The 8,671-nt window shown below is 43.5% G+C and overlaps 1 pseudogene; it reads left to right on the top strand.

Annotated features, from left to right (window-relative positions):
* Window positions 1–6,312: 6,312 nt before the first annotated feature.
* On the top strand, window positions 6,313–8,665 carry LOC102726114 (adenylyl cyclase-associated protein 1-like; annotated as a pseudogene).
* The last annotated feature ends 6 nt before the right edge of the window (window positions 8,666–8,671 follow it).

The following is an 8,671-nucleotide window of genomic DNA, read 5'->3' as shown; positions in this document are numbered from 1 at the left end:
AAGAAATTTCACATATACAGAGAAATAGAACAATGAACACCTATATACATACAATGTAGATAAACAACTGTTGATATGTTGTATTTGCATCTTTCATGTGTGCATTTTTTTGGATTAGTTTGGCTATTTTAAAGTAAATTATAGATATCATAACATTTCAGGTATAAATGCTTCAGCATACATTTCTAGATAAGGACATTCTCCTACATTAACTACAATATTGTTATCACATCTAACAAAATTAATAATTCCCTAATACTACCATCCGTACTCAAATTTCCCAACTGCCCTAAAATGTTTTGGATAGCTTTTCTTTAAACCAGGAAACAAAGACCACACATTATGTTTGATTTGCTTTGTCTCTCAAACATTTTTAATCCTAAGAAACTAGGCAAATTATCCTGTAAAGATACTCTTCTTAAGTCTTCTTCCTAACCTCACATATCTAATCTAGCATAGAGACAAGACAAAACAAAACAAGGTTATGACCACTCCACCAGTATTTGACTTTGGGTGCCAGGAAAATAATCTGACACAGAATTTAAACTGATTGAGGTAACTTTGAGCCAAGTTTTCTCTTTGCTAATCTAATAAGCAATGAATAAATTGACTGCACCAACTCCCATATTAAAAGCTTAAGAATTGATACCTTGAAAATGGTATTAATATTAGTTATGGTTGTACCTAACTCATTTTTAAATACTCTAAGTGTCCCTAATGAAAGCAAACATAGATATAGCTGGAATAAAAGTTATTTGCAATGTAATACAATGTGAAGACTTCTGCTTATATCCTATAAAGCATAGGATATACTTTAATAGTAATAAAACACAGAAGCTACACATTTGTACAAGTGTCTTAAATTATAAGCGGTGCCTGGGTGGCTCAGTTGGTTAAGCGACTGCCTTCGGCTCGGGTCATGATCCTGGAGTCCTGGGATTGAGTCCTGAATCGGGCTCCCTGCTCAGTGGGGAGTCTGCTTCTCCCTCTGACCCTACCCCCTCTCATGCACTCTCTCTCTCTCAAATAAATAAATAAAATCTTTTTTAAAAAAAAGTGTCTTAAATTATAAATGTGCCTTAAATGATGACTGTTTCAAAATGAGTAATGTTAGTTGGACTATGAAGTCCCTGTAAGTTGGAGAGAATCTTTACCCTCTGTCAAGAAACTGAAGTTAAATGGCAATTAACATATATCGGGGTGTTCCCCCCCCTCGAGTGGGAGGGCACTAAATCCAAATCAATGGACCTTGAAAAAATTTTTTTTTCCAAATATTTAGACCTGGGCTGTCCAATATGTAGCCATCAGCCACATGTGGCTATTTAAATTAACTAAAATCAAATAAAATTTAAAACTCAATTTCTCTGTTGCATTAGGCACATTTCAAGTGCTCAATAGCTACATGTGGCTAGTGGGTAGTTCATCATAAGGCAAAGATACAGAACATTTCCCTGACCACAGAAAGTTCTATTGGACAGTACTGTTTTAGATTAATTCCTGTGTGAGTATTAACTCCCAAAGAGAGAGTAAGTTCTTGAGGTATGGACTTTGTACTTGTTTTACATACTGAGAATAGAGTAGCCCTGAACAGGTTAAGTGAAATGTTTTGCAGAGAAGACACAAAAAGGGGGCATTCTCTGTGGAATTATTCATCTAAAAGAAGAAAACAATACACTGATGATGGACAATTTAGACTCAGATGTATTGCCTGGACTTTCCTATGCAGAAAAAATTCAGGCAAGAGCATGATGCAGTACATTGTGTCCCTAATGCAAGTTTGTATCTTTCTAACATGAGATGATTTTACATGGCACAAAGGTCAACATTTTTAGATGTATCTCAGAATATAAAGCTATTAGAGTTTCCATCAAATGCATAATTTCATAGAGAGTGTTTCTTAGGACAAGTTTGGTTTTTAAATAAATGAAAGTAAAAAATTTAAAATATGACAATAACAATACAGGTAGTACATAGGAATGGCAACAATTACTAGGTGGTAAGTGAATGAAATAAAATATTCAGGAAATACCAGCAATACCAGTGTCAAGAGTCTGGGGTCCTATGGATCTAGATTCTAAACCTTACCCTGACTAGGTCAGTAGTATTTAGTAGGATGCTACTTGCCTCATGAGTATTCTTGGAAAAACTTGGGCAAGTTTTTCCTTTTCCTGAAGCTACTGACACTTTAGAGTACTCCTTCCAACCCTACTCAGCTACCCAAAATAATGATAAAACATTATATACATACTAACATTCAACAAATGTGGATCTCCTTCCCCTTCCCAAGGAAGGGATGATAGTCTATCTATTCCCTCTGACAAATGAGATTAAACTTTAGGAGAGAGGAAACTTCTACTCCCCTGGGACTTGGCTGATCTTTCTCCTCACCAGGTAGTGCAGAATGCTAAAATGACACACGGCTAGGGGAGGAGAAAGGAGCTCTGAAAAACCAGGTCTGCATTGAGGAATCCAGATTAGCAACTCTGCGCCGTGCTGTGGCAAAACGGGGACTTTTGGTCCTTTCTCACCTGACCAGTCCCTCACATTGCAGCATATCGTATCATCCTCTCCAATCCCCTCGGCACAGGCTGTTGCCCATCCCAGATACTAGGTAACGCTTGCCCCTCTCCTGGATCAAATTCTCCATGACCTCTTCGTTTTCCCACAACCCGGATGTAGTTACTTAATCCAATCTTTGCTCCCTGCAAGCAAAAGAGTCAAAAATAACCAGAAGTCCCCCAGGAGTCCAAGATCAGTTCCCTCTTCCAGCCCCAAACCTCAGCCCAGGTGCTCAGCAGAGACTCGGGTGAGAGGCTTTTCTTTGATGGGTTCCTGCTGCCTGTGGGGCTGCCACGACCTTCACCCTCAACATCCTGACTTGTTCGGAGCAGCCCGGACTTCTGGGCTCCGAGAGCGCTCGCCTTCAGCAGGGACCTTTCCAAGAGCCCCAAATAACTGTCGGCCCAGGAATTCCACGTCTGCCCTAAAGTTTACTGAGCACTCCCCACCACGTCTTGGAGGAGCCGGAAATGACAGCAAGGGGTCGCCGGCCTCGGGAAGGGGTCCCAGTGGACCTCCGCAAAAAGTCCAGAAGCCACAGGAGCCTGGCCTGCGAGGGCAGGCACGACGAGCCGCTGCCCGGGGACCGCTCCCATTCGGGGGCCGCGGGGACAGACCCCTGCGCTCCACACCACAGCCCCTCAGCTCCCCACACCCATTCGCCGGCCTTGCCCTAACCTTGGCCACTCCTTCGAACCGCGGGCTCTTCCCGGCTCCGCCGCGGCCTCGGAAGTGCTGGCGGACGCTGCCCACGACCAGCAGGCGGAGCTTGGGCAGAGAGCAGCGGGGTTGGCACAGCCCCGGGTGGAAAGCACACCCAGAATGCTCAGCGGCCGCCCCAGACCCGCCCCCTCCCAGAGGCCTCAGCGGCGCCGCCTGGTCCTCGCGAGTCGCGGGCCTGAGCGGACTCCCTTTCGCGGCGGGGCGAGGCGGCCGCTAAGGTGAGGGGTAGTGTTTGGGCAGGCCGTCCCCGCGCGCGCGGGCTGTGCGTGTGGCTTCATTCTGGACGGAACCGCGCTGTCGCCTGACCCGGAAGCTCTCACTGCGGCGGGGCTCCCGGCTAGCTGCAAGCCGGGGTCCGAGAGAGGTGTGGGCGCGGCCCTCTCCCGGCGGTGCACCGGCCTCTGTCCGTTCTGTGCTGCAGTCTTGGCTTTGTCTTTCTTGGATTCCGCACCACCTTGCTTCTCGCGCCGGCGTTCCCAGCTGAGAACAACCACGAACTCCCTTTGCAAAGATGCTGGCGCCCGTCTGATAACCTTTATAAACACAGCTATATTCCGAAATAGAAAATAAAGGTAAATATTAAGTGTTGAAAAGATATGTCATCGTTAGATCAAAAACAGAAAAGCGAAAGTTCTTTTCCAAATACACTCCCATGCCCCCTTCCGGAGGAAACACACTAGCCTGACATTTAGGACAGTCCCTTCCTTGCTTTTCTTTACAGTTTTATCACATATGGGAAATTTATTTTATTTATTTATTTTTTTAAAAAAAGATTTTATTTATTTGACAGAGAGAGACGCAGCGAGAGAGGGAACACAAGCAGGGGGAGCGGGAGAGGGAGAAGCAGGCTTCCCATGGAGCAGGGATCCCGATGTGGGACTCTATCCCGGGACCCTGGGATCATGACCTGAGCCGAAGGCAGACGCTTAACGACTGAGCCACCCAGGCGCCCCGGGAAATTTATTTTACAATAAAGGTGGCATCACATAGCAACGGAGAAAAGATGGTCTTTTCGATGAAGGTTCTGTGACGATAGGGTATCCTTATGAAAAAAATATATGAAATGAGAAGACCTCTTACCTTACTTCCTCACAAAAATCAATTCCAGGAGTATTAAAGTCCTAAATGTGAAAAGCTAAACTAGAAAGCTTTTAGAATATAATACAGTAAACTATTGTTTGGACTTCAAAATAGGCAAAGATTTCTTAAAATACAGAATACTAGAAAGGACAGTTGGGGAAATTAGATGTGACTTGTATATTAGATAATAGTATCTATCAATTGTAAGTACCCTGGATGTGATAATGATTTTGTGGTTGTGTAGGAAAACGTCCTTGACCTTAGAAATATGAAAGTTGAGGACAATCTTTTTAATCAAGTGAAATGAGTAGGCACTGTTGGGTTGAGGCTGGAGAAGGTTTCTTCCTCCTCCCCAGTATAATCTTCTGTAGCCAAAATGTAACTTCCAAAGCCAGGAAAGCCTCTCCTCAACCCTTTCACACATGGACCTGTCTTCAAATGAAGTTTGCAGTGTAGAGTATGCTGCTGGGGGGAGTGAAGCAGGAGAGATTCCCAAGACAGTAGGATCATGTTCCCCAAGGCTTTCATTCTCAACACTGTGGGACTCAAATTTTAGGAAGTGATGCCCTTTCCCCAAAAGGCTATATCCTAAGAAGTGTGGGCATGTAAGGCCCATTCCTATACAAAACTCACTGATACAGTTCATCCATCTCCAGGGATATCTGTAACCATGGAAATACTGTTAGACTCAAATGATCTGCTTGCCTCTCTTTCCATCTTTCCTTCCTCTTTCAGAGCACGGGATTTGTACCTCTAACATCACACTGATTACAGTCTATCATATAAGAGTCTATATGATAAAAGTGTTTCTCTGTATGATTACTCTCTAGAGCTGCATTGTCCAATGAAGTAACCAATAGCCACATGTGGTGCTCTTGAGCACTGGAAATGTGGCTAGTCCAAAAAGATCTACTCTAACTACAAAATACTAGATTTTGAAGACTTAGTACCAAAAAAAGAAGAATGAAAATAACACATAATTTTTATATTGATTACATGTTGAAATTGTAATATTTTGGATATATTGGGTCAAATGAATATATTTTAAAGTTAATTTTACTTATTTTTATTATATTAATGTAGCTGCCAGAAAATTTTAAATTACCTATGTGGTCACATTTGTGTTGTGGCTCACTTGTATTTCTCTTGGACAGTGCTGCTCTAGGGCATCAGAGCCTAAGGGCAGGGAGTTTATTTTGCTCATTTGTGTTCCTCACAGGTGCTAGAACAATTATTAACATAATTTTTATATGCTCAAGAGAAGCCCATTGGCAATATTCTGCATTTGAAAATCTTTTCTTCCACATATTAAGATCAGCCTCTCTTTAGCCAAACACCTATTTCTGGTAACTGAAAAGGGCATTGCTTGCTTGGAGAGAGCCAGAGAAAATGGCCCTGAGGGAGGGGGAAATGAGCTAAGGATGTCAGACTGTGCTAAGGATGTAAGACTGAGGCATGGCTCTTCTAAAAACAGTCAGCTTCAGATGTAGGACATTTGAAGCTTTGAATCAATTAGGGTTTATTCATTTATAAGAGATTGGAAACCCAGGTTTCTACAGCTTCAGGTGAGGCTTGATCTAGGGATCAAATAGTGTGACCAGAATTGAGTTTTCTATCTCCATTTCTTGGATCTTCTGTGTTTGCTCCATTTCTAAGCAGCCTCCCTCCTTTTCCACTGCCAGTAGCTTCCAGGAATATAGCCTTCCAGATTTGTGTCTAGTGGCAAAAAAAGGAAGTCTATTTCCCTGATACCTCAAAGACAAATCCAAAAATTGTCCCCTTAACCCTGATTAATCAAACTGGGGTTATAAGTTTGCCTTAGCCAGAGTCTTACAGAAAACAGAGCTTAGAGCAAAGATTAGATTTTTTTTTTCTTTTTCTTTTTGGAAATGCAAACCTATAGTAGCAAGGATAAGAAAAGGAAGTAAAGCAAGCAACAACTTGAAGCAAATTGAAATCGTGCACTGTTGTATGACTATTGCCTCATGTTAACCCCATGGTCTTACACACTGATTCCAGAGTGATATTATAAAATTAAAACCCCATGTTGTCAGTCTTTGATTTTAAAAATCTTGTATGATAAGGCCTATCTCGTTATTTAGTAAATTCAGCCAAAAATTCAAGTGTTCATCTGAGAAGGCATAAATTGTGTGTAGTATACCCTGATGATGTGACACAAATTTAATCTGGGAGGATAAGTAGGAGCTAACTGAACAAAGAAATTAGGCAGAACAAAGAAAAATAGCACAGTTGAGGACCAGAAACCATGCAATATATTGAATGGAATATTTACAGGACTATAAGATCTTTATGACTGAAGCAAAGTCTGCTTGAGGGGAAATTTGGGAGCCACTGCCGGAAAAATAGGTAATGCTCTATGCCAAGTGTTCTGTATTAAGAAGAATACAGAAGATGAAGTTTATCTTCAAGTTATGAGAACCCATTGAGGGGTTTTAAGCAATGTGATTCAATTAGATTAAGTTTGATTAAATATGTGTTTTGGAATGATCACTCTAGCAGCAGTGGGGAGGATAGAAAAATGAGTCCAAGTCTGGAGGGGAGGCAGAACTCTGAGCAGGTGATACATTATGGCTGACATGCAAAATCTGGTAGAAAGACTGGACAGGGCAGTGGGCCGCCTGGAGGCAGTATCCCATGCCTCTGACATGCACTGTGGGTCTGGAGACAGTGCTCCGAGAGCAGGAGCCGCTCCATATGTGCAAGTATTTGACTCGCTGCTTGCCAGTCCTGTGGCAGAGTACCTGAAGATCAGTAAAGAGATTGGGGGAGATGTGCAGAAACATGCGGGGATGGTCCACACAGGTCTGAAGTTGGAGCAACCTCTCTTGGTTACAGCTTCTCACTGCCAGGAGCCAACAGGCTTAATAAGCTTTCTGATTTGTTGGCACCCATCTCAGAGCAGATCCAAGAAGTGGTAACCTTCAGGGAGAACCGAGGCAGCAAGTTGTTCAATCACCTGTCAGCTGTCAGCAAAAGTATCCAGGCCCTGGGTTGAGTGGCTGTGGCTCCCAAGAGCCTGGTCCCTATGTGAAAGGAATGAATGATGCTGCCATGTTTTATACAAACCTAGTCCTCAAGGAGTACAAAGATGTTGATGAGAAGCATGCAGACTGCATCAAAGCTTATTTGAGTATATGGACAGAGCTACAGGCTTACATTAAGTTCTGTCCCACTGGACTGGCCTGGACCAAAACAGGGCCTGTGGCAGAACTAAGTGGATTGCCATCTGGCCCTTCTGCTGAATCAGGTCCCCCACCACCTCAACAGACCCTCCCCATAAAAGTCCCCACCATTTAGGCTCAGATGAGTCTGCTTCCCACTCAGCACTGTTTGCACAGATTAATTGGGGGGAGAGCATCACACATGCCCTTAAACATGTATCTGATGCCATGAAAACTCACAAGAACCCTGCCCTGAAGGCTCAGAGTGGCCCAGTATGAAGTGGCCCCAAACCATTCTCTGCACCTAAACCAGGAGTCAGTCCATCCCCCAAACCAACCACAAAGAAGGAGCCAGCTGTATTTGAACTGGAGGGCAAGAAGTGGAGAGTGGAAAATCAGGAGAATGTTTCCAGCCTGGTGATTGATGACACAGAGCTGAAACTGGTGGCTTACATATACAAGTGTGTGAACATGACATTGCAAATCAAGGGCAAAATTAACTCCATTACAGTAGATAACTAAGAAACTTGGTCTGGTGTTTGATGACATGGTAGGCATTATGGAGATAATCAATAGTAGGGATGTCAAAGTTCAGGTAATGGGTAAAGTGCCAACCATTTTCATCGACAAAACAGATGGCTGCCACATTCCAAGCAAGAATTCCCTGGATTGCAAGATAGTTACTGCCAAACTTTCTTTTTTAAAAGATTTACTTATTTGAGAAAAAGAGAGAATGAGCAGGGGATTGGGGTAGTGGGGGAGAAGCAGACTCCCCGCTGAGCAGGGAACCTGACTCTGGGCTCAATCCCTGGACCCCTAGGATCATGACCTGAGCTAAAGGCAGATGCTTAACTGACTGAGCCACCCAGGCGCCTCAGTGCCAAATCTTCTGAGATGAATTTCCTCATTCCTGCAGAAGGCGGTGACTTTAGTAAATTCCCAGTCCCTGAGCAGTTCAAGACCCTATGGAATGGGCAGAAGTTGGTCACCACTGTGACGAAACTGCTGGATAAGCGAAGTGCCACTGGGTCCTTTGCCCTCTCCCTCACACCATGGGATAAATCTCTATCAAGACGGTTCTTTTCTAGATTTCCTCTACCTGTCTGCTCTTAAACTGCTTCTCTGCC

This window comes from Leptonychotes weddellii, unplaced genomic scaffold (assembly GCF_054177405.1).
Source record: "Leptonychotes weddellii isolate Sample4059 unplaced genomic scaffold, ASM5417740v2 HiC_scaffold_8525, whole genome shotgun sequence".
NCBI classification, from domain to species: domain Eukaryota; kingdom Metazoa; phylum Chordata; class Mammalia; order Carnivora; family Phocidae; genus Leptonychotes; species Leptonychotes weddellii.
The sequence above is the reverse complement of the archived record's forward strand: the minus strand, read 5'-3'. Positions and strand labels throughout refer to the sequence as shown.